General features: G+C 48.7%; 1 protein-coding gene across 1 annotated transcript in view; it reads right to left on the minus strand.

Moving 5' to 3' along the window:
• The window catches only part of add3a (adducin 3 (gamma) a), a 110,799-nt gene extending 84,332 nt beyond the window's left edge, over positions 1-26,467 (minus strand). The window contains exons 1-2 of the mRNA XM_072671531.1: positions 26,327-26,467; positions 3,489-3,543 (exon numbers count right to left, since the gene is read on the minus strand). The gene's annotated coding sequence lies outside the window, so the exon portion shown is untranslated. The remainder of the gene's footprint in view (positions 1-3,488; positions 3,544-26,326) is intronic.
• Between the last annotated feature and the right edge of the window lie 609 nt (positions 26,468-27,076).

Below are 27,076 nucleotides of genomic sequence, written 5' to 3' on the forward strand. Positions count from 1 at the left end.
ATCATGCCATGCGTGAAAACACAGAGGAGGCCTGAGGTTTTAGAAAGGGCTCAGGAGGAGAGAGAGAACAGAGCGGAGGGTGGAGTAGAGAGAAGGGGGGGGGGGGGGGGCAGCCAGAGGAGGAGCAGTGGGGGACTCTTTATAGACATGCCAGAAAAAGAGAGAGAGTGGGGGGGGGGGTGACCTTGTGAGACTGTAACTTCACTCTGGTCGGTGCTGTTAAAAGCTTTAGCGAGAGTGTGTGGGTGTTTTCCCCTCGAGACTTTTACTCCTGTCTGACCAGTGCTGTGGTCACAGAATGCCTCTGCAGTGCTAAACGTCTCCCTCCTTCACTCCCTTCGCTTCTTTCTCGCTTTCGCGCTGTCTCTCTCGCTCTCTCGCTCTTTTTGTCCCATCACCAGCATTACTCACATCACACTCATAACAGCAATGGAACAAATTAATCAGAGAGAGAGAGAAAAGAGAGAGAGAGAGGATTAGAAAAAAAGAAAAAGGGAAAGAAGAAAGTGAGGAAAGCGAAGGTGAGGAAAGAAGAGAGAAGGGGAGCGCGAGAGCTAGGAAGAATGAAAAAGTAAGCGAGAGCAAGGGGAAAAAACCTGAGAAATGAGAAAGAGAGCAAGAGATGCTGAGCAAGATGAAAACAAGAGAGTAAAGGAGCGTAAGAAAGGAAAAGTGAGAGAAAAAAAAGATGAGAGCGCGACAGAGCGCGAGAGAAATAGAAATGAGTGAGAAAAAATGAGTGAGATAGCGAGAGGAAAGGGGTGAGAGCCAACAAAAAGAGGGAAAACAGAGAGGTTGCGAAAGATGCGAGAAAGAAAAAGCACAAGATCAAGAGTGAGATAGAGAGAGTATCGCGAGAAAGCGAAAAATCAAAAGAAAGAGAGAGCAAAGAAACAGAGTTAGAGAAAAGGGGTGAGAGAGTGAGAAAGATACAAACCGGAAAAGGCGCGAGAGACCACGCGAGAGGCAGAATAAGAGAAAGCAAGACAGAGCCAGAAAGCAAGGCTGAGAAAGAGTGAGAGAGAAAGCAAGAAAAGGAAAAGAGAGAGAGCAGCAGTGAGAGGTAAGGAGAGAGAAAGCGTGAGAGCGCAAGAGCAAAAGCGAAAGGGAGAGAAAAAGAGAGCCAGAGCGCGAGAGAGGGAGCGTGGGGGTCTCTTTAGGGAGGAAAGCTCACTCCGCTATGAGGGGATTGCTAACTTGCCTCATCGCTGCAGAATTCTGCACGTAGAGAAAGTCCAAAAGGTGAAAGACAGCCTCTCTCGCTCGCTCTCTCTCTCTCTCGCGCTCTCTCTCTCTCTCTCTCTCTCCGATTTCCACAGCGGAGCTGCTGACCCCCACCACAGAGTGATGATTTAGAGGCAGTTTCTCCACCCTGGCTCCGGGGGACCCCTCGCTCGGCGAGGATTGATCTTTCCCTGCTCTTACACCACCGGGTTCCCTCCAGAAGGCCTTGCCGGAGCAGGCTGCTCGCTGCGGACCGCGGCCGATTTACTGGATTACAACAACAAACGCAGCTCAAATCCCCTTTATTCACATCCCAGCTGATTTTAGCTCCATTAAATAAGCTTAGCCAAATAAACCTTACCGATCCAGAGCCCTCCGTGAACAAGGGAATCGGAGCAGGTCTGCTGAGGAGTCCGAGCCGTTCCGGGTGCCATCAGCAGCCAGAGCCGGAGAGAGCACAACAGGCCAGTGGGTAGATGGCTCTCCCCCTCCCCACATCGCTCCAGGGTGTCAGAGAAGGCATGGGTGGAGAACTAACCAGTGGGTTGGGTACCCAGAGACCACGATCATGTGGTCAGAAACTGACCACTGATGGACATCTGCAGGGTCACGAGTTAATACGCGCACAGAATAAGCAAAGACCCCAGTCTACCAGCTGTGTTGAGGGTGGTCCACTGCCTGAATAAGATCTGGTGGTCTGGTGGTCCTGTGGTGGTCCCATTCACTATAAGTATGTATGCAGCAACAGGTGGACAATACGATTACGTATTAAGTGAATCCATATGGAATGGTTGTCCTGGACCTGGACAACCCCCCTGTCCTGAGCTGAAGGTAGTGTGTTAGAACAAGAGACTCCTCAAGGACTCGTCTAAGGTCGGGAACCAGGCTGGATTTTAACGCCTTCCTCCATCGCATGTCGTGTATCCCAGCCAATCTGATTTTGTTCCAGTTAATTCCGCAGTAAAACTGAACAGACTCCAGACGCTGCAGGACGAAAATGCCAGTGCTACAAAAAAGTGCCTCAGGGTTCTGTTCTGGGCCCAGCTCAGATTGAGCTTCCGCAGGCCTCCTAAACCTGCCTGGCGCAGAAGGGCTGGGAGAAATGAGGCAGAGCAGATGACGACCACGTATGGCAGGCGGCCGGTGGTCAGCAGGCCTGGACGCTAACCCGCACTGACACACATGACAGACATGTAACACATGAACTTCAGAATCTGTCCGAAATGAAGCCGTTCGCAGGCATCAATAAATCAGGCAGAGCAAGGGAGGAGTGAAGTGCAGAGAGCCGGTGGTTTTGGAGCGAAACATGTCTGTGGTCATTAGAGGCGTCATTAGTGCTTTTCCAGCAGCGTAAATCGTCTCGCCAGCTCGACGTTACCTAATCCACGTCACTCAGAAAAGCTCCAAACACAGCTTGAGCAGCCAAAGAGAGAGAGAGAGAGAGAGAGAGACTCCAAGAGGACGGGAAGGGCTTCAGCTGGATTTCTAACTTTCCCATTTATACATATTTATTTATCTAATAGTGGGAATAACCACCCTCGGATGGCACTAGCGAGACGCCGAGGCATGGCCGGTAGTAGGTGACGGAAGGGGGTAATTATAGAGGTTAGCTGCTCCACAGTGGAATTGCCGTTCCCCTCTGGCATCAGTGGCCCGTGGGGCACCACGGTTAACCCGTTGGGAGGCTCTTAATGTGTGATAACTCTGAAATCTGATGTGCGATATTCTCTGTACACCTCCACCACAGCAGCTCTAGAACATCCCACAAAGTTAGCCCACTGTAATGGTCATATCTGCATACTATGACCATTGTAACCCCTGGTTTGGAATGAACTCGGGTCGCAACGTCAGCGAGATGCCAAGTGACTGTGTTTGCTGCATGTAGAAATGAGCGAGCACACCAGTCAGTTGTTGCAGAGTACACAGGACGCGAGGTAGCTTATATCATGGGATGTTCTAGAGCTGCTATAGTGAAGGTGTACTGAGAACAGATTTTGACTACTACTGCAATCACTGAATACGGGCCTTTTAAGATTATTATAGATATCCGTACTGACGTAAGCTTAGCCGTCGACAGACGTAAGCTCCTTCATCACCCTCCAAAATTACAGCAGAATGACCCACTTTACACATCTATCTGTATGTACATGCATACCTAAATTGTTTTGAGCATGAGGGCAGATCTGGGCTCAGGTGCCTTGTTTATAATCCAGTTCACTCTGTACTGATGAGAGGCAATAAAGCTGAGCTTTATATAGCCCTACCTGCTGAGAGTGGGCGGCTGTTCCACAGTCTGCTATCGCGGCAACGCTGTCTCACCTGAAACAAACAAACAAAGACACATTTATTATGGTGAGCCATTCCGAGATAAAGCATATGACTACGACGGAGATAAAAAGATAAGACGGGCATAACTGCGGTACAAAGACACAACAATATCATCTTTGTTTCCTATACAAGTGTTTAGAGATCCCAGGTCGACTGTGTGGAAACGAAAGCTCATAATTCCACTTAGGAACTATCTAGACAAGTCCTCCCAGACATCCCGTAAAACTTTTAGGTGCACCAGTCAATGAAATCAAGAGAAACGTAACACTGCCCGTTCTTCAACAAACACCATCCCAGCTGTGAAGCATGGCGGTGGTAGCATCATGTTGTGGGGATGCTCGTCCTCAGCAGGAACTGGGTGTCTTGTTGGAACCGGCGCTGCAACTTGACCTGAGGATGGCTGGTGCGAATCCTAGGTTATGTTTCCTGGCATCAGCAGCCGGAGTCAGATAGAGCACAGTTGGCGTTGCTCTCTCCAGGACCGTAGACCCAGATAGCAGAACTCACTCGGGCCATTTCTTGGCCAAATACACCACAGCGAGCCCGAGTTCCAGCAACCTGACTCGGCTTTGAATCTAGGTCTAATAATACTTTTTGGAGCCAAATGTAAATTCCCACCTGGGAATTGGTCCGAGCTGCTCGTGCCAACACCCCGGTTGCAGAGTTTAATATGGAAACCGGCCCGACTCGCGTTTGCCAACTGTCCGGTTGCCAAGAATACCCCATATTAGGCCCAATTCTGCATGGCAAATAACAAGCCTCAGCCGATGCTGCCATACATCAGCCAACTTTGGGCCGATTCTTCATGCTATCTCAGAGCGATGCTGCCCAGCCGATGCATCAGAGCTAGGTACCCAGTGATTTCCTCCCAGCAAGGTTGGTCGTCCCAGACAGTTCCAAAAGTGGTGGGAGGACAAGGGGAGAGTACTAACGAGTGGGTTGGGTAACTGGCTATCGGAAATTTGTGAACTGCAGGACAGAAACCGGAAGGGTCTCTCTGAGACAACCTGTAGCTTCAGAGACAACGGCACTGTTTTGAATCCTCTTTGCCAGGAAACGACAGACTTCAGGTGGAGAAAAAAAAGAGAGATCAGAGAGCTTTTTCATCAGATCGTCTGGGGCATATCGTGCCGCTGTCGAAATGAACAGGTAAGCTCGCGCTCACAATCTGAGCTGCCGTGTTATCTTTCCAGAGCTTCGGAATGCCAGAGATGAAAGCTGGAGAGGAGTTCAAAACACCAGGTAGGAATATTAAAGGACAGGAAAGCTTAAACATGAGTTTGAAGGGACCACTTCAGGACCTCAAAAAAGCTCAGCACCCGAGGCCCAATAGCAAACATTACTACTACGGTCTGCACCGACTGCAGTTCGTACACTTTCAAGATTTCGGAAGGTTAGCATGCAAAATACTTGTATATACCAGCTGCCGTTGTTATGACAACCTACTGCATTTTGCCACTTTGGAGGCTTTCCCAGCTAATAAAGCTTTCCACTTTACGCTGCACTGTGTCCATCAACCCTTGTTGCACTTTGCACGGGTTCATCTGAAGTACTGAAACTCTTCTCATGTTCTGAGCTTGAAGCTGGTGCTGCTGGTAGTAATTAGTCAGATAAGTGGAACCAAATGAATCGGTTATTTTTTTCTGGGAATGGCAACCTGCCGAACTGACAAGATGCCAACATCAGATGCACGCTCCCCCACAAGCTAATCAATCTTACGTATAGGTAGACTTGGGTCACATAGGTCATGACGAGGGAACATAGGTGTAGCATGCAAAGTGCTCAGTCGCTAAAATGCAATGTGAAACCAAAACAACAGAGTATATGAAAATCGGCCCAACTCGCCATTGCCAACCGTCCGGTTGCAGAGCATAATATGGAAATCGGCCCGACTCGCTATCGATAACTGTCCGGTTTCTGAGTATAATATGGAAATCGTCCCGAATGGCTATTGATAACTGTCCGGTTTCCAAGTATAATATGAAAATCGTCCCGACTCGCTATCGCCAACTGTCCGGTTTCTGAGTATAATATGGAAATCGTCCCGAATGGCTATTGATAACTGTCCGGTTTCCGAGTATAATATGAAAATCGTCCCGACTCGCTATTGCCAACCGTCCGGTTTCCGAGTATAATATGAAAATCGTCCCGACTCGCTATTGCCAACCGTCCGGTTGCTGAGCATAATATGGAAATCGTCCCGACTCGCTATCGATAACTGTCCGGTTTCTGAGTATAATATGAAAATCGTCCCGACTCGCCATTGCCAACCGTCCGGTTGCAGAGCATAATATGGAAATCGGCCCGACTCGCTATCGATAACTGTCCGGTTTCTGAGTATAATATGGAAATCGTCCCGAATGGCTATTGATAACTGTCCGGTTTCCGAGTATAATATGAAAATCGTCCCGACTCGCTATTGCCAACCGTCCGGTTGCTGAGCATAATATGGAAATCGTCCCGACTCGCTATCGATAACTGTCCGGTTTCCGAGTATAATATGAAAATCGTCCCGACTCGCTATTGCCAACCGTCCGGTTGCTGAGCATAATATGGAAATCGTCCCGACTCGCTATCGATAACTGTCCGGTTTCTGAGTATAATATGAAAATCGTCCCGACTCGCCATTGCCAACCGTCCGGTTGCAGAGCATAATATGGAAATCGGCCCGACTCGCTATCGATAACTGTCCGGTTTCTGAGTATAATATGGAAATCGTCCCGAATGGCTATTGATAACTGTCCGGTTTCCGAGTATAATATGAAAATCGTCCCGACTCGCTATTGCCAACCGTCCGGTTGCTGAGCATAATATGGAAATCGTCCCGACTCGCTATCGATAACTGTCCGGTTTCCGAGTATAATATGAAAATCGTCCCGACTCGCTATTGCCAACCGTCCGGTTGCTGAGCATAATATGGAAATCGTCCCGACTCGCTATCGATAACTGTCCGGTTTCTGAGTATAATATGAAAATCGTCCCGACTCGCCATTGCCAACCGTCCGGTTGCAGAGCATAATATGGAAATCGGCCCGACTCGCTATCGATAACTGTCCGGTTTCTGAGTATAATATGGAAATCGTCCCGAATGGCTATTGATAACTGTCCGGTTTCCGAGTATAATATGAAAATCGTCCCGACTCGCTATTGCCAACCGTCCGGTTGCTGAGCATAATATGGAAATCGTCCCGACTCGCTATCGATAACTGTCCGGTTTCCGAGTATAATATGAAAATCGTCCCGACTCGCTATTGCCAACTGTCCGGTTGCCGAGCATAATATGGAAATCGGACCAACTCGCTATCGCCAACTGTCCGGTTTCCGAGTATAATATGGAAATCGTCCCGAATGGCTATTGCCAACTGTTTGGTTGCAGAGTATATGAAAATATGCCTGACTCGCTATTGCCAACTGTCCGATTGCTTAGTATAATATGGAAATCGGCCCGAATGGCTATTGCCAATTGTCCAGTTGCCGAGTATAACCCATATTAGGCCCAATTCTGCATGGCCAATGACAAGCCTCATCTCGTCCAAACCAATCAGAATAGCTCTGCAGAATGAAGACATCAACCAAAACATGCCCCCAGCTCTGCTGTTGGCCCAGTCTGAGAACTCCTTTTCGGATTAGTCTCCTCATTCTCAGTCCACCCCCTGCTCATGCCAGGAGCTCTCTGGGAACTACTCACACACACTCACACACACACACACACACATTACGATAACCATCTGTGTCATCTGTGCTCAAACACATCTGTGTAAACACCCGAAGAGTGAAGCCCACCCCCACAGACCATAATGGGTGCAGCATGTCTGTACAGTAAGAGGAGGGCGTTACTCTCTTCTCTCCATGACGACGACTCAGGAAAGCCATTCTTCAAAGCGAAGAGTGGGCCGCTCTGGAACCAGTGGGTCTGACCTCCACTGCTTTCCACTCTCCCAGTTTTCAGCTGGGCTTCGAGCGCCGGATGAAGTTCTGCATCATTCAGTACTGTACCTTCAGCACTCCGACACTCCGACAGCCAATCAGCAAGCTTTGTTCCAGAATCTAGACTTCTGATTGGCTGTTTAAAGCTAATTCCATGAGGTACGATGGAAGTGTAGCGTGCCTCACCATCACTGGCTGCCTCCCTAACTGACACTAAGTCACTTACAGACTCACCCAGTTCTTCAATTACTGCCTGCCTTATATACCCACTCATTGACTGCCTCGATCACGGACTGCCTCACTCATCGCCTCACTTCCTCATTCAATGACTGCCACACTCACAAACTGCCTTACTCACTCACTGCACTACCTCATTCACTGATTGGCTGAATGGGTGACTGACTCACTCAAACACTCACATCTTTCTCACTGACTGCCTCAATTTCCTCCCTTTGCGACTCTCACTGAATGACTGCCTCACTCCTATAATAACAGACTCACTGAGTGACTACCTTACTCACTAACATTCCTGCTCACCGACTGCCTTACTTTCTCCCTCACTACCTTAACTGTAGTCAGTAACTTCCTTACTGACTGCCTCAATGAGTAACTGACTCACTCCCTCACTCTTTGACTGCCTATCTTACTCACTCACTAACGTTTCCACTCAAAGACTGCCTTACTCTCTCCCTCACTACCTAACTTCCTCACTGACTGCCTCAATGAGTAACTGACTCACTCACTTTTTGACTGCCTACCTTACTTACTAACGTTCCCTCTCAATGACTGCCTTACTCTCTCCCTCACAAGTGACTCCCTCACTGCCTCACTTATTGACTGCCTATCTTACTCACTAACATTCCCTCTCAAGGACTGCCTTACTCTCTCCCTCACTACCTAACTTTTCCTTACTGACTGCCTCAATAAGTAACTGACTCACTCCCTCACTTATTGACTGCCTACCTTACTCACTCACTAACGTTCCCTCTCAATGACTGCCTTACTCTCTCCCTCACTACCTAACTTCCTTACTGACTGCCTCAATGAGTAACTGACTCACTCCCTCACTTATTGACTGCCTATCTTACTCACTCACCAACGTTCCCTCTCAAGGACTGCCTTACTCTCTCCCTCACTTTTCCTTACTGACTGCCTCAATGAGTAACTGACTCACTCCCTCACTTATTGACTGCCTACCTTACTCGCTCACTAACGTTCCCTTTCAAGGACTGCCTCACTCTCTTCCTCACTACCTAACTTCCTTACTGACTGCCTCAATGAGTAACTGACTCACTCCCTCACTTATTGACTGCCTACCTTACTCGCTCACTAACGTTCCCTTTCAAGGACTGCCTCACTCTCTTCCTCACTACCTAACTTCCTTACTGACTGCCTCAATGAGTAACTGACTCACTCCCTCACTTACTGACTGCCTACCTTACTCGCTCACTAATGTTCCCTCTCAATGACTGCCTTACTCTCTCCCTCACTACCTAACTTCCTCACTGACTGCCTCAATGAGTAACTGACTCACTCCCTCACTTATTGACTGCCTACCTTACTCGCTCACTAACGTTCCCTCTCAATGACTGCCTTACTCTCTCCCTCACTGACTGCCATATCACTCACTTCCTCACTCCCTCACTACCTGACTGACTCTCTCCCCCACTGCCTCACTGAATTTCATGTACAGTGGATGCTGAATACCATCCAACAACCTCAACCCTGTATAAACAGAGGGTGAAATCGGATCCTACAACAGGAGTGATTCCATTGGATTCCTGCCATAAACAAAACCGCCAAGCCAGGACTGCGATACGGCCCTGAAACTGCACTTTAACAAGAGAGGCAGCGGCCAGACACGGGCGTCTAGACACGTAAATGCTACAGACATTTAAACACGCTCCAAACATTAAGGCACGGTGGTAGCTGCATCCTGAAACCATCGGCTCAGCTGATCGGCCGAGCTGAAACAGACGCTGGAGCTCGGACAGCGATCAGGACGCTGCATTCAGGAAGCGCTTTGCTCAGCAAAATTCAGCCAGGCCTTTCAGAGAATGCTGTGGACAGCAGTCTGTCTGTGTGTGTGTGTATGTGTGTGTGTGTGTGTGTGTGTGTGTCCACACACAGCTCACAGCTCTAGGGCCATGTCAGTGCTCAGCAAATCAAATGTAGGTAGCCCGGTAAACAAAAAACAAACAAACGAAACAAACAGATCTAAAAAAAAGTTGAACGGGTCCCTCAGGTCCAGTGGAGGGTCAGGGTCGATTAGATAACCGGCCGCCACTTATGTAACGTCACCAGCCAGTGTTGTGGTGGCTACTGCCACTGGTCAGAAATGTGTGCTGGTCTCCACTGCGCTATTTATGTAAGCCATGCTAGCTGTGACCCAGCACAATGAGCGCTTCTATCTTCACAGAGCAATTCAGGGTTTGGGGGTCCGGGGGCCCGGGTGCAGATTTGTGCAAAACACAAGGACATGTCCTCCATCTGCTATGGGAAGATTACGCAATGACGGATCGTTAGCGCTTCGGTCACATACACACACACACACACACAGTTCTGGCCGACAGTCATGTCAAGCAGCAGCTCCATGGAAGACTTGGCTCAGCTGTCCACTGAAACACTGAGGCCTTGTGTTGTTGCTACCATGCTAAGCTTTTCTCCCCAATGAAGTCCCAAGTTTCCAGTTCACACCAGCCAGCTCCGCCTCCCCCCCATAACATACTGGTACCAGTGCTGGATGGGTGAAGGCTGGCATGTGCTTCCTCCAAGTCACATGAGGTCATCCCCAAGGCTTCTTCTCAAATGGCTGATAACTGCTAATGCTAAGCACCATGCTGAGTAATAGGAGGCCCTCCCTCTCCCCCTTCCCTCACTCAGCACAACAGTACTGACAGTTCGTGTTCTCCTCCAAGTGTGTTGAGCCCCAGCGACGCCCCTAATACTGGTCATGTGACTCAAAGGAAGCCCACCGTCCCAGCACTGGTAGTAACGTGATAGGTAGCGTGGGAGAAACACAATTCCCAAGGGGTACTGGTAGGTTCTCGTGTTGGATGTTGGACGGTAACATCAGGAAGTAATGGATGCGGACACCAGGTGGCGCTCTGAACACAGTGGTTAAAACAAAGACTTGGAACTGGATCAGGGTTAAAAGTTGATACACGGTCCATTCAAATATGCCCAGATCGGCCCTGATCCCAATTCCTACCAAATCGGATCATCCCTAATTCTCACTTTTTCTAGGTCTAGCTAACACCAGCTTGAGTAGTCGACCTAGCGATACCGAGTGATTTCGGTATTCGAATACCGTCCCCTCGAAAAGTCAACCAAGTACCCCTGCATACCCCTAAACCCTGGCGTCTCCAGGTGAAAGATCTCGTTGTGTACGAAACCCAACTGCGAGTTGGTGTCCGATCGTAAAGCTCGTTGAGCTTTTGAGCAATCCGCTCATGAACGCTTCCGAGACACCGGAGCGAAATTGAATCCAGAAGTGATCCGTCAAAGCGTGGAGGGGAAGTCCGCTCAGGCAGAACAAACGGGTGGGATTAATGGCCAGGTATGTGTTCGCTTAACCACTTCAATATGCTTCCCCCTCGCTCCCTCTGGAGAAGTCCATCCATCAACTTGAGGAGGAAGCGCTGCGATAGCTGCTAAAAGGGCAAGAATATTAACATATTCTGGCCGTGCCCACAGACACGGTATGCCTTCGGGCGTAGTCCTAAACCATCCTGGACCTCCCGAAACCAGCAGGAAGCAACGTCACATCTACTTGCGTCAGTCGCTCGATCGTGCGTCAACGTCGCCGCCATATTGGTCCAGGCTACTGCTAATGTTTCTCATAAGACTGGACTGGAAAAAGATGCCTGGTCGGTGGGCAGCTTGAGGGCTGCATAGTCCAAACCAGATCTCGGGGACTTACCCTTTCATTTTTTTTTTAAAGGTGAGGGACTGTACGCAAGAAGCCACAGTCTTCCCTGAGACTTTCCCTGACTGCTGACGGCTGAGGTGTGTTCGCTAAAAGCCTCTAATCGTGTTTTTGTTGACTCTGCTTAAACGGCGGCGCCCGGCTTGACCGCCAGCGTCGTACAGCTCCAGTCAGGCAGTGAGGAGCACCGATCCTAAAAGGCAGGCAAACACAAGGCGTTGTGTTGGTCAACACGCCCAAAAGGCCGAAGCTTCCTCTGGCCTTTGGTCAAACAGAGGTTCAGGGGGTCGTCCACTGTCGCTCAGGGATGGACAGGGCTGTTGCTAAGGCACCAAGAGGTACCTTTGAGCATAGAGGAATAGGTGTGAGGAAAGAGCCAGGACCCCAGCTCCATCGCTCAACCTCTACGGTGGTTCTTCTATGGCATCCCTCAAAGATCTATCTGAAGCCCCTTTATTTTTAGAGTTGACGTCTGGAAAGTCATTCTCTCAAGCCTCTCTCAAACAGAAACTGGCCGAGCTGTAATGGAAAAGGCTCTTTAACCTGTTTTCCTTCAGCAGTGACCGGCTGCATTGACTCACCGTCCCCTGACGATCTCTACGTTTACCACATGCTGGCTTTCCTTAGAATTCAGGCCCGGGTTTAAGAGCTCAGAGGAAGTCCCGCAAGGTCGGGAGTGAGGCCGTTGATGGTGCCGTTCCACTGCCAATATTGTTGATCTACTGTGTTAAAGGGTTTGGGTAAATCAGGAATCTGGGAATTCACTGAGAAAGAAAATCAAGGTGGTAACATTTACAAGAATGCCGACACCCGGTTGACTCCCCCGTGCTAAGTAGCCGTGCTCGTAAAACGAGGCCAGCCAGGAACTGTTGTCGGGAAAAGGTCAATGTTAAGGTTGTAAACACGCAGTGACCTTTGTAGTCCCCATTCACCCCCACCCTTCTCACTCTGCCCCACCCTACACACTCACAGGCAGTCTAGCGGCACTGATTTTTATGGCCTGTTGCAGCAAAGCAGGGCAGAAGCCTTCAGGCCATGGTTTGGGTGCATTTCTGACACCATGCAGTATGTAGATAATACTCGACCCATTCCATCAGCTCCACTGACCATACAGGGGCTGGCACTGTACACAGGTCAGCTATGTGCATTTTGGCCACCCCCTTTTTTGGCAAAGACCTCCACAGCAACACAGGACCTGTGGAGGTCTGTCGGAGGAAGGCCCGTTAGCTCGCCCGCTCCAACATACGTCTGTATATGTTTGCCGTGCACTCTGCCTGAGCCTCGGTCAGCGATTCCTGATTGGAGCTTTAAACAAAAGGGAGGGGGGGAGGGCATTAAGGTCAGAACCAACAAGGGGAGACAAAACTGTACTGACATGAGACATATCAATGCCTCCTGAACCATGACCGACACAGAGAGAGAACGGTGGGCGGCCCTGTCCTCTTCCTGTTCAGTTTCATTTCTTCTGCATGATTGCTCTCATGTTGCGTCTATGCAAATCAGTGCTATGGCCTGGACCGCGCCCAAATCTCAAGCACCCACATGCCGGCCAACAAACAAGACTCATGTCCCTCATTCCTGCCACCCCTGCGTCTTCACCTGCATGATGCAGACTCTGAGGTTTTGTGGTGGTCGACAGCAGGACAGTTGACCCTGACTTAGTTAGGGTGGGTAGACTGGCCTTGCCCGGCAAATGTGGGCGTAACAGAACTGGCAGTTAGCGCTAGCCACCCGGCATGGTATGGAGACGTCCATGGAGACGTCCAATTTCCTGCGCGGCAGGGTGTGCTTTGACCGGCATCGGTTAGGCTTGCTCGTGGGCCCTGACCTGGGAGCTCTACAGCACCCTCCCAGCCTGACTCCCAGCCGGTGCCATGACACAGCCTAACCCGCCGGACACATCCTAGCCCCCCTGATGTTATCTTACAGAAGGACCAATTAGGACCTGATAGGACCTGGAACCAGCCTGCATTCCAAGGGTTCTCGGGGTCGGCGGCAAAGTCGGCTAGGTGGCTACCCCGCCTGATCTGTATGTGAATCAAAGGGTTGACCTGAACCCCCGCGACTGGGGGCGGACCACAGGCCCGCCTAGCCTGCCCCGCAGAACCCAGAACTCTGCCCTTTCTGTTCTGCAGTGCAGAACACAGAGGAAAATGTCAATCAAACAGCTGCACGACTCCCCTGATCAAAAAGCCGGCTCCGTCTCTTTCCTTTTTTCGAAGCGGAATGGGTTTCCTGGCTCCGTGCCAAGGCCAACAACCAAGCTCTTCAAAAGATCCCAGCCGCCGTAAAAGCGCGGGACGTCTGATCTCTGCGGGTTACTGACCTGCACGAAGACAGTGAAGACTTTGTTCCCGTCGCCTGCTCTGACGGATCACCCTCCAGGCTCACCCCTGACCCCTCGGCACACTTCGCGTGCAGGTGCCGTCTCACTTTAAGCTGCAGAGTGAAACGTCAAGCTTTGGTGCAGACAGATTAAGCTGACACCTCTGTGCTGCTGACCTGTGCGCTGGTCTCCTGTTATATTGAGAGTGGGTGCTGGCCAGAGGTGTGGAGGGTGGCAGGCAGGCTGGTCTTGTGGGGAGTTTTTGATGTGCAGTGGTCAGTACCTACCGAAAAGTGCTCCAAGAAAGGACAACCAGTGAAGGTGGAGGCCTTTATGGACGAATTAGGAATTAGAAAGGATCTGCTGCTAACGTCTTGGTGCCCGATACCACGGGACACCTTCAGAGGTCTGGTGGAGTCGTAGCCTCGACAGGTCAGAGCTGTTCTGTTGGCACAAGGTTAGCTGGCGAGGTGGAGCTGGGGACCTGACGCCTTCCTCCAAGTGTGACGGCTGCCCCGCGATGCCGCACTGGCAGCAGTTCGAAAGGAGGCGGTGGCTGGCTTACCCTCCTAGTGTCGGGAGCATTGGTAGAACCAAATAGGGAGGGAAAAAAATGGTGAGAGGTCTTAATATAGCTGCACTGTTGGACGGACACACTGTTTCCTTCTATCTGCTGCTTTATCAGCTCGGCTCCTGCCAGACTCATCCGGGCAACTTCCATCTCCGTGGAGACGAAGCTCTGCACATCACTGGGTCAACCGTCTTATCGCCGTCCCCAAACAATGGAGTACGGCATTACAGCCGCAGTCAGTTCTGTCCCTCGTCTTTGAACATCACATACAGTGACCTCGAGACAGCACAGAGACATGAGAACAAACAGAGGGAAAACAAAGGACACAACACACACACACACACACACACACACACACACACACTTTCTTGTTTCAAAGGGGGTTTAGCTTGTCCATCCCCGAGAACGTCGCTGTCCATCCTCGATACATAAAAAAAACAAGGCCATGTCCTGTGCGTCCCATCTCAGTGGAGGAGGATATGGAACCTGTTTCCTGTTCCTGAGGCGACAGTGGACAACCACGGAGCAGAGACTGACCAGGGCTATCGGTCACCTCACACACACACACTCATACACACTATCAGTTCCCTCAGCATGCACATCCTCAGTGGAAACAGTGATGCCGGCGGGACTGTGCCGAGATAAGCCTTTGACCTGCAATGAGCTATCTGCATGTGAGTGGACTAGGACTGTCCACAACCAAGAACAACTTCACTACAAGGCCACTATGGTACAGTATGGTAGTGCGAGTGCCACCCAACGACTCCGTTTAGCCAATCATTAACATCTGTTTTGCGACCCATTTCCAACATTGTCCTGTACTCTTCTCAACGTCTGAGCTTTGTCATACAGAATGCAGGCATTTACAGCCCGATCGTTCCTCATGCAACGACATCTGCAGGAGCCTGACGTTACTACCACCTTCAAGACACAGAAAGTAGGGTTCTACGCCTAGCCACAGCACTCCACCCGACAGAGACCGAAAGTGACGTCTGATTTACACAGATGCCGGAAAAGACTCCAAAGTAACACACTCAGTCACAAGCTGTAACGTGCAATAAGGAAAGATAAGGGAAGATAAGGGAAGACGGAGCTATTGCTTTCCCACACTCAGGGTAATATTTCAGACTTGAAAGAGCAGCGGCCCGCCCAGGTGCTTCCAGGTGAGAGAATGCTACAAGCTCAGGGCAACACGAGGGTTGTTTGGAATGGAAACACGACGGCTGCTTCAGCACGACGCGCCAAACCGGAGCTTGATTTATGGTGGCAGGTTTAAGGGGCGACAGCAAACGTACAGAGTTCACCGCTTCATAGCGTAGCCCTCGGGGCGAGCAGGAAAATCATATTTCAGCATGCTTCTGACAGCAGCGGTGGGATTTGAAAAACTGAAAAAGAGACTAGCACATGGTTCCCCCAGGATGTTTGCGGTCTCTTATTGCAGGTTGCATCAATCAAACACCAAAGTAAAAGCGAAGGCAGTGAAAGTTAGACCTTGTGCCTAGTTTGTTTGAGGCCTACATGGTAAATAAGGCAGCCGGTGGAGGCTTGAACCGCGTCTCAGGTAATCTTGGTAGCATTACAACCCCGTAACAGCTGTACCAGGAGGACTGTAGATGACCGTATACACCGATCAACCATAGCATTAACACCACCCGATTGTTTCGTGGAACTGGCATTGCTGCCGGCCACTGTCACTACCATAAAGTTTGCATCGCTACTGCATCGATAGCATAGCTACCTTGGTGTTAGCGTAGTTTCAGCACTGAACGCTGGCCTCACCCAGCAACGCTACCACAATGTTAGCACCCTACCGCAGTGTTAGCATTAGTATTAGTATTAGCATGGCATGCCTGCCGGGTGCTTCCTTTGTTCTTCACACCTAATCAGCAATGAATTCGTAAAAACCTGCTGTGGGTTTCCTCCCTTTCAGTGCCGTTAGTACTGATTTGAGCACTAACAGCACCACCTTGTGGCGAATATTGAGACTGGCTTTATTATGATCTGCCGATACGATGCGTTTCATCACGACCAATGATTTTTTTTAAATATTGAATACTTGTGAACGCCCTGATCTTAACGTTATTAAGACACTTTAAGACTGACCGTGTGATGGGTCACCGCAAAGCATGCAGGGACACGATATTACAACTCAAAAATGTGCCTAAGTAGAACCTATGGACACGGAATGTGCTCTAGAAAGGGTTCGGGAGGGTCCTGTGTGTTTGGCAACCCACAGCTGACCAGCGCAATGAGAATGGACGCATCCTGAGACCCGCCCTGAACGCTGAAGACAGACCTGTCACAACACAGCTGTGCAATACTCTACTGTTTACCAACAGCCCCGGACTGCTGACTCTCTCTCTCACACACACACACACACACACACACACACACACACACACACACACACACACACACACCAATCAACACGTTCAACCACACTGCGGCCAAATGTGGTCAGCACAAATCGCAGGACCTCGCCCCTCGCCGCTTCCTCATTAAAGTCAGTCTGTAAGTAAGGAGATTAGAGGTAAGGCACAGCAAATACAGCGCTTAGCAGATTAATAGCATTAGCATTAACCGCTACTGAAATGACTACAAACAATCCAGACAACAATTCGGACCTTGTTCCCTTGTTCTGGATTAACACCGATCACTGAAGCGATGAATTTCAAAAAGTATTGGGACACCTGCTCATTCAGTGTTTAGAGTTTATCCTACTTTAGCTATCTCTACGGTTTAAGGAACAAGGCTTTCTACTAGATTTTGGAGGAGCATTGCCATGAGGATTTGATGGCATTCACAACAAGGACAAATACATCCCCAACTCCTTATCTCATCACTCTAGAGAACACCGTTAGCTCCACAGCTCTCAAAGCTGGGGGCCTTTATACCCCTCTAGCCCCCACGCCTGGTATTATAGGTTCATCAAAAGGTTGATCTGCCTATTGAGAGTCCTATTCTATTGGCAGTCCTTTTCGACAGGCACTGGGCAAGCTGTGTGTGTGCATTTGCACATTTGTGTCAGCAGCAATGGGTGTAACTTAAAATAGCTAGATGCATTGTAGGAGCATTTTACTCGTTAGCCAATTGAGCTGATCCCCCTTCGACTGTATTAACGGTCATGCTACAGGTCTGCCAGTCGAGCTGATCCCCCTTCGACTGTATTAACGGTCATGCTACAGGTCTGCCAGTCGAGCTGATCCCCCTTCGACTGTATTAACTGTCATGCTACAGGTCTGCCAGTCGAGCTGATCCCCCTTCGACTGTATTAACTATCATGCTACTAGTTAGCCAGTTGAGCTGATCCCCCTTCCACTGTATTAACTGTCATGCTACTGGTTAGCCAGTCGAGCTGATCCCCCTTTGACTGTATTAACTATCATGCTACTGGTTAGCCAGTCGAGCTGATCCCCCTTCGACTGTATTAACTATCATGCTACTGGTTAGCCAGTCGAGCTGATCCCCCTTCGACTGTATTAACTATCACGCTACTGGTTAGCCAGTCGAGCTGATCCCCCTTCGACTGTATTAACTATCATGCTACTGGTTAGCCAGTCGAGCTGATCCCCCTTCGACTGTATTAACTATCACGCTACTGGTTAGCCAGTCGAGCTGATCCCCCTTCCACTGTATTAACTATCATGCTACTGGTTAGCCAGTCGAGCTGATCCCCCTTCGACTGTATTAACTATCATGCTACTGGTTAGCCAGTCGAGCTGATCCCCCTTCGACTGTATTAACTGTCATGCTACTGGTTAGCCAATTGAGCTGATCCCCCTTTTGATTGTATTAACTATCATGCTACTGGTTAGCCAGTCGAGCTGATCCCCCTTCCACTGTATTAACTATCATGCTACTGGTTAGCCAGTCGAGCTGATCCCCCTTTGTGATTGTATTAACTATCATGCTACTGGTTAGCCAGTCGAGCTGATCCCCCTTCGACTGTATTAACTGTCATGCTACTGGTTAGCCAGTCGAGCTGATCCCCCTTCCACTGTATTAACTATCATGCTACTAGTTAGCCAGTTGAGCTGATCTCCCTTCGACTGTATTAACGGTCATGCTACTGGTTAGCCAGTTGAGCTGATCCCCCTTCGACTGTATTAACGGTCATGCTACTGGTTAGCCAATTGAGCTGATCCCCCTTTTGATTGTATTAACTTTCATGCTACTGGTTAGCCAGTCAAGCTGATCCCCCTTCGACTGTATTAACTATCATGCTACTGGTTAGCCAGTCGAGCTGATCCCCCTTCGACTGTATTAACTATCATGCTACTGGTTAGCCAGTCGAGCTGATCCCCCTTCGACTGTATTAACTATCATGCTACTGGTTAGCCAATTGAGCTGATCCCCCTTCGACTGTATTGACTAGCATACTACTGGTTAGCCAATTGAGCTGATCCCCCTTCGACTGTATTAACTATCATGCTACTGGTTAGCCAGTCGAGCTGATCCCCCTTCGACTGTATTAACTATCATGCTACTGGTTAGCCAGTCGAGCTGATCCCCCTTTCGATTGTATGAACTAGCATTCTACTAGTTAGCCAATTGAGCTGATCCCCCTTCAACTGTATTAACTGTTATGCTACAGGTTTGCCCGTCGAGCTGATCCCCCTTTGACTATATTAACTATCATGCTACTGGTTAGCCAGTCGAGCTGATCCCCCTTTCGATTGTATGAACTAGCATTCTATTAGTTAGCCAACTGAGCTGTTTCCCCTTCGACTGTATTAACTATAATGCTACTGGTTAGCCAGTCGAGCTGATCCCCCTTCGACTGTATTAACTGTCATGCTACTGGTTAGCCAGTCGAGCTGATCCCCCTTCGACTGTATTAACTGTCATGCTACTGGTTAGGCAATTGAGCTGATCCCCCTTCGACTGTATTAACTGTCATGCTATTGGTTAGCCAGTCGAGCTGATCCCCCTTCGACTGTATTAACTATCATGCTTCTGGTTAGCCAATTGAGCTGATCCCCCTTCGACTGTATTAACTATCATGCTACTAGTTAGCCAGTCGAGCTGATCCCCCTTCAACTGTATTAACTGTCATGCTACTGGTTAGCCAGTCGAGCTGATCCCCCTTCGACTGTATTAACTGTCATGCTACTGGTTAGCCAGTCGAGCTGATCCCCCTTTGCGATTGTATTAACTATCATGCTACAGGTTTGCCAGTCAAGCTGATCCCCCTTCGACTGTATTAACTGTCATGCTACTGGTTAGCCAATTGAGCTGATCCCCCTTCGACTGTATTAACTGTCATGCTACTGGTTAGCCAGTCGAGCTGATCCCCCTTCGACTGTATTAACTGTCATGCTACTGGTTAGGCAATTGAGCTGATCCCCCTTCGACTGTATTAACTGTCATGCTATTGGTTAGCCAGTCGAGCTGATCCCCCTTCGACTGTATTAACTGTCATGCTACTGGTTAGCCAATTGAGCTGATCCCCCTTCGACTGTATTAACTATCATGCTACTAGTTAGCCAGTCGAGCTGATCCCCCTTCAACTGTATTAACTATCATGCTACTGGTTAGCCAGTCGAGCTGATCCCCCTTCCACTGTATTAACTATCATGCTACTAGTTAGCCAGTCGAGCTGATCCCCCTTTGCGATTGTATTAACTATCATGCTACAGGTCTGCCAGTCGAGCTGATCCCCCTTCGACTGTATTAACTATCATGCTACTGGTTAGCCAATTGAGCTGATCCCCCTTCCATTGTATTAACTGTCATGCTACTGGTTAGCCAGTCGAGCTGATCCCCCTTTGTGATTGTATTAACTATCATGCTACTGGTTAGCCAGTCGAGCTGATCCCCCTTCGACTGTATTAACTGTCATGCTACTGGTTAGCCAGTCGAGCTGATCCCCCTTCCACTGTATTAACTATCATGCTACTGTTTAGCCAGTCGAGCTGATCCCCCTTTGTGATTGTATTAACTATCATGCTACTGGTTTGCCAGTCGAGCTGATCCCCCTTCCACTGTATTAACTATCATGCTACTGTTTAGCCAGTCGAGCTGATCCCCCTTTGTGATTGTATTAACTATCATGCTACTGGTTTGCCAGTCGAGCTGATCCCCCTTCCACTGTATTAACTATCATGCTACTGGTTTGCCAGTCGAGCTGATCCCCCTTTGTGATTGTATTAACTATCATGCTACTGGTTTGCCAGTCGAGCTGATCCCCCTTTGTGATTGTATTAACTATCATGCTACTGGTTAGCCAGTCGAGCTGATCCCCCTTCGACTGTATTAACTGTCATGCTACTGGTTAGCCAGTCGAGCTGATCCCCCTTCCACTGTATTAACTATCATGCTACTGGTTAGCCAGTCGAGCTGATCCCCCTTTGTGATTGTATTAACTATCATGCTACTGGTTTGCCAGTCGAGCTGATCCCCCTTTGTGATTGTATTAACTATCATGCTACTGGTTAGCCAGTCGAGCTGATCCCCCCTTGCGATTGTATTAACTATCATGCTACTGGTTAGCCAGTCGAGCTGATCCCCCTTCCACTGTATTAACTATCATGCTACTAGTTAGCCAGTCGAGCTGATCCCCCTTCCACTGTATTAACTATCATGCTACTGGTTTGCCAGTCGAGCTGATCCCCCTTCCACTGTATTAACTATCATGCTACTGGTTTGCCAGTCGAGCTGATCCCCCTTCCACTGTATTAACTATCATGCTACTGGTTTGCCAGTCGAGCTGATCCCCCTTTGTGATTGTATTAACTATCATGCTACTGGTTAGCCAGTCGAGCTGATTCCCCTTCCACTGTATTAACTATCATGCTACTGGTTTGCCAGTCGAGCTGATCCCCCTTTGTGATTGAATTAACTATCATGCTACTGGTTAGCCAGTCGAGCTGATCCCCCTTCGACTGTATTAACTGTCATGCTACTGGTTAGCCAGTCGAGCTGATCCCCCTTCCACTGTATTAACTGTCATGCTACTGGTTAGCCAGTCGAGCTGATCCCCCTTCGACTGTATTAACTATCATGCTACAGGTCTGCCAGTCGAGCTGTTCCCCCTTCGACTGTATTAACTGTCATGCTAGAGACCACCAAAACCGCACGTGTCTACTAACCCACTAATAGCGCGGGGGAGTGACCGGTCGTTGGGGAGGTAGCGGAGGCCAGGCATAGTCTGGCATCACCGCGAGCTATCACTGCTATCGCGTTCTGATTTCAGCTTACAGTAGTGAACCTGAGGAGGCCTCGCCTACGAACCCGAGCATCTCCAAATACCAGCCTTGATCTCTCGCTCTCTCTCACACACACACACACACACACACACACACACATCCCTAAAAAGAGCTGGTGACCTATACACACACACTCGTGGTCACATGTGCAGCCAGACGGTGGAGAATGTCAAAGCTGCTGCCGTGCCAGACGTACACACACCGTCCTCCAGACTCAACACGAGTGGGCGGAGCTTGCAGGACGGGCACTAGGTTCTTCTGGAATGTGTGGAAACTGGCACTGGCGCTACATGGACAAAAGTATTGGGACACCTGCTCATTGACTGGTTCTTCTGAAATCATGGGTATTACAAACCAGCTGATTGGAGGGACTGTCTACTGTCTAGGGGAAGAAGGCTTCGTACTGGATTTTGAAGGAGCATTGCTGTGAGATTCTGATTGCATTCGCCACCAAACAACCATCCATCCGCGTTCCACTGCTCCACTGCTCAATGCTCAACCTTCACTCGAGTGAGGTTTCACTCTTTTAGGGGAAGCAGCTGAGCTCGGGTCCAGGCTGAGGTTCAGGCTGAGGGCCTCGGCCGATGTTGTGGTGGAGCTCCTTCGCCGTTGAGTGATAAACCGTCGCAAACAGGAACCAAGAGCAGGGTGGGGACCCCACGGGCCCTCGAGCTGTTATAAATATAGCTCTTTTTTTGTCGCAATCACACTGATACAGCACATTTCCTCACAGGAGGGATGCCACACACACGCCCTTCGTTACGGTCAGAGGGTCACGCTCGCACACACACACACACACACACACACACACTGATTTACAGATACTAAAAACAACAACCCCGCAGAGCGCTGTGGAGCACCGTCGTGCCGGATTCAAACAAAGACTGCCAAATGAGTCACTACACTACTCTGCTAACTCTGCTAGCCCCAACACTTCTGCAGCTGCTACAGTATGGGGGTGATAGACACACACACACACACACACACACACACACTCATAGCTCTGTACTATACTGTACACCTGAAGGTGCCAGGGGTTGCCGTCTTCACATTCCTGAGGATCTGTTATTGCCAAGAGGGAGGAATACACACATCACTGCCTACAACCACCCACCCACACACACACACACACACACACACACACACACACACCTTCAGGGTTTTACAGTGAGTAACGTCACACAAACAAAAGAGCATGCAGGATATGCTAGATTAATATTGCTAGATTTTTGGGGGGGCTTATTCTTGGACAAAAGTATTGGGACACCTGCTCATTCTGTGATTTCTCCTGAAATCAGTGATATTAAAAAATAAAAAGTAGTCATTTTGGAGCATTTCTACTGGTCCGATCATCATGATGTTTGGACACAATGTAAAGAACAGCAGCCAGATTCAAAGTTTAGGACAAAAAGTGAAAAATGCAAAATACTGGAGATCCTGCAGCCATCACGGTTTTAGATCCGCTACGAGAGCAGAGCAGCTAAGACCAGTACCAGAGTTCTGGGAAACACTGGACAAAAAAAATACCCCACAGGCGCCAAACTTGGTTCTATAAATTGTGCCGGGTTGCACAAAGGGTCCGTCACAGTCCTGATGAACTTGGGCCGCGGTAGCCTGGCAGCGCTTGGCCAGAGGAGGCCCATTACACTCAGCCTTGACATGTTTATGCCCTTCATTAAATATCACAAAGATGTGACTCCATAAAGAGAGAGACGGGGAAAGGCATGATCCTGGCAGGGTCAGTGAACTACCCTACATCTCTCACACACACACACACACACACACACACACACACACACACACACAATCAGAGCGCTGCATAGCACCCGGCTCAGAGCGGCGCTCCATAGAGCTCCACACAGATCAGACTGTACTCTCTGAAATGCCACCACATGCAGGCTGGGCTTTCTCTGTCAGACCCCCCCCCCCCCCTCCTAGTTCAAAGCATTCAGCCCCAAACAAAAGGCCAGAATCACTGCCCCTCTGTGCAGCGGGCAGCAAAAACACCCCACTCTGACTGACCAACTGCGAAAGCTGGGTCTACTGCCCATGCTGGATATGGAAGTGTAAACACACTGAGCTTGACTTCTAACTGAAGACCGGATCAGAACATTTTAACATCGCCCCTGGTTTCAGTGTGGAACGGTGTGGGCGTGGTCTTAATATTCCCATATGCTTGACTGACAGCCCACCAAAACTGTACCCAGCCGCAAGAATGACAGGGCAGGCGGGCCAGTGGCGAATATTATCCAACAATCCTGACCTCACTAACACACTCGTCGCTGAATGCAGTCAAATCCTCACAGCAATGCTTCTCCAACATCTAGAAAGCCTTCTTCCCTGGACAGTAGATACAGTTACTCCAACAAAAGCAGGATCAACTTGGGTGTCCCAATACTTTTGTCTATATAGTGTAAATACCAGAGCCATCAAGCTTTATTTTACTCCAGTCTTGGACACATGGATTAAATTAACGATCATCTTAAGAACATTTGAAGGTCGTGTGACGGGGTGGTAATACGTATGAGTTTAAATGCCTCTACACCATTCGTTTTTAGAACCAGGCGATTGAAAATCACAATAACCGGAAGATTACGAGGTTACGTAAAGCTTTGACGGCCCGAAACCCAGCTTATCCGTAGGCCGATCCGATCCGACTGATACGGCCTAAAAACAAGGACTTATAAAAAGTCCCGAAATATCCAAGAATACCCTTCCAGCAAACACACGGGGTCCACATTTATCAGTCTCTGGGTAAATGTGCTGATCTAGGACCACAGCCCATATTTATGAAGCAAAAGCTGGAACGGATCCCCCGTTTGGGCCCCAGGCCTGAACGTATTCCTGACCCTGTGAGAGGCCACAGCCCTGAATTCAGGAAACGATAAAAGGGCCGAAACCCTTCCTTATATCGCTGGTCCAGGTCTATCGGTCAGTACTTGTTCTTTACTTAGATCCACAATTTAAAACATACTTAGATCCAAACCGTGATGTTCTAGATAACTGGGTCAGAACATCTCCAAAACATCAGGCAGGCCTTGCGGGGTCGTTCACAGTGTGCAGTGGTCAGCACCTACCAAAGCGCTCTGAGGAAAGACGACCAGTGAACCGGTGACAGGGTCACGGGTGCCCAAGGCTCATTGGTGCAATCCATGGAGGTCGCACCTCAACACTTACAGGATCTGCGGCACAGGACACCTGCCGAGTCCATGCAGCAGGTTCTAGATACCATAGTGATTCTACCCCACTATTCCAGGGGGTATTTTTGCCTTACGCCCAGTAGGTCCGGGACCCCACGTGACCCAGAGCAGGACAAGCAGATAAGAAGACCCTCTGCAGCCCTACTGCCCAGCACTAATACATCCCAGCTGGCCACCAATTAGTTGTGAGGTATGCTAACGTCTGCAAAACGTACACTTAACGTTCACATAACGTGAAATTCTAACGTTGATATGTTGTTGGTTTTAATCCATGGGGTTAAGTAAAAACATCTAGTAATTGGCATCTGTCTAACGTTGGAGTTTGCTGTCAACCCAATGTTGGTTTTTGATGGACATGTGACTTTGATCTCCAATCCAATAATTTAACATCTGTCAAACGTTTCAAAAGTTGTTAGACGTTGACAAACGGTTTTATAACATGGTGCTAAGTAACCAGAATTCGACATTTGTCTAACGTTGGAGCTTGACGTCAACCCAATGTGGGTTTTTGATGGATATGTGATTTTAACATCTGTCAAACGTTTATTTGAATTCATTTGAAACGTTGAATTTAACAATGTCAATTCAATGTTGGTTTTAACGAATATGTGACTTTGCTTTTCCAACCAGAATTCAACATCTGTCTAACATTGGAGCTTAAGGTCAACCCATTGTTGTTCTTTGACGTATATGTGACTTCCATTTCCAATTTGAATTTAACATCTGCTCAATGTTGGAGCTTGACGTCAAGCTATTTTTTTTTGTTTTGGTTTGGGTTTTTTTATGTGTATGTGACCTAGATTTCCAACCAAAATTCAACGTCTGTCTAACATTGAAGCCTAAGGTCAACCCATTATTGTTTTTTGACGTATATGTGACTTCCAACCTGAATTTAACATCTGCTCAGTGTTGGAGCTTGATGTCAAGCTATTACTGTTTTCTTTCGTATATGTGACCTAGATTTCCAACCAAAATTCAACGTCTGTCTAACGTTGGAGGCTGATGTCAACCTATTGTTTTCTGACATATATGTCATATATGACATTGGGTTGACTTCGATTTCCAACCTGGATTTAACATCTGCTCAATGTTGGAGCTTGAGGTCAAGCTAGTACTGCTTTTTGACGTATATGTGAATTTGATTTCAACCAAAATGCAGCATCTGTCTAACGTTGGAGCCTGATGTCAACCTATTGTTTTCTGACATATATGTGACTTCGATTTCCAACCTGGATTTCACATCTGTTCAATGTTGGAGCTTGAGGTCAAGCTAGTACTGCTTTTTGACATATACGTGACCTAGATTTCCAACCAAAATTCAACGTCTGTCTAACGTTGGAGCCTGATGTCAACCTATTGTTTTCTGACATATATGTGACTTCGATTTCCAACCTGGATTTCACATCTGCTCAATGTTGGAGCTTGAGGTCAAGCTAGTACTGCTTTTTGACGTATACGTGACCTAGATTTCCAACCAAAATTCAACGTCTGTCTAACGTTGGAGCCTGATGTCAACCTAGAGTTCGTTTTTCTCGTATTTGAAATTGAGACCGAACCAAAGTCCAAGTCTGTTTCCCACTGAGTTTTTACATCAGATGCAACATTTATACCAACCTTAGAGCCCGACGTTCACGGCCTGCTGGGGTGGGGTTGGATGCTACAAAGTCAAAAGCCCAAATCTGATCCTGGATCCGGCTAGTTTGGCTGGGAACTCTTTACTTCACTGCAACTGTAGGTCTGGGCGCTGCTCTGCGTCCGAGCGGTCAGAAAACAGCGCCTAATACAGGAAACGGGAATTAAACACAGATGGAGCTCCGAGACCCACGAGAGAGAGAAACCTAGAATAATAAAAACAAACCCACCAACACACACACACACACACACACACACACACACACACACACACACACACACACACGGCCTCATAACAAAGGAAAACTTTCCATTCCATGACTCCGTCAGCGTGCGGCACATGTGTTTCTGATAAGGCCGACACATAGGGGGAAGCTAATGATGGAGTCCTGCTGTCCTCTTGGACAGGTTCAAATAGAGGGTTGATGCTTTCCTAATGGTTTCATACTAACCGTTGTATCTCACTCCCTATCTCACTCTCTCGCGCTCTCTCTCTCTCTCTCACTCTCTCACACACACACACACACTCTCTCAAACAAGAAGAGGAAGCAAGTCACTGGCTTCTTATTGCAAGAGCCATTACATCAGAGACGGCATGTTCGCCAACACTGAAGCGTGCAAGATCCTTCAGTGTTGACTAAGAATTACATCACGAGCCTCTTTTCTGGTTATATTATGGGCTGGCCAGGGCACCAGAACATTCGTTTTAAAAATGACCCTTTGCCATCAGCA

Source organism: Salminus brasiliensis, chromosome 25 (genome assembly GCF_030463535.1).
Source record: "Salminus brasiliensis chromosome 25, fSalBra1.hap2, whole genome shotgun sequence".
NCBI lineage: Eukaryota > Metazoa > Chordata > Actinopteri > Characiformes > Bryconidae > Salminus > Salminus brasiliensis.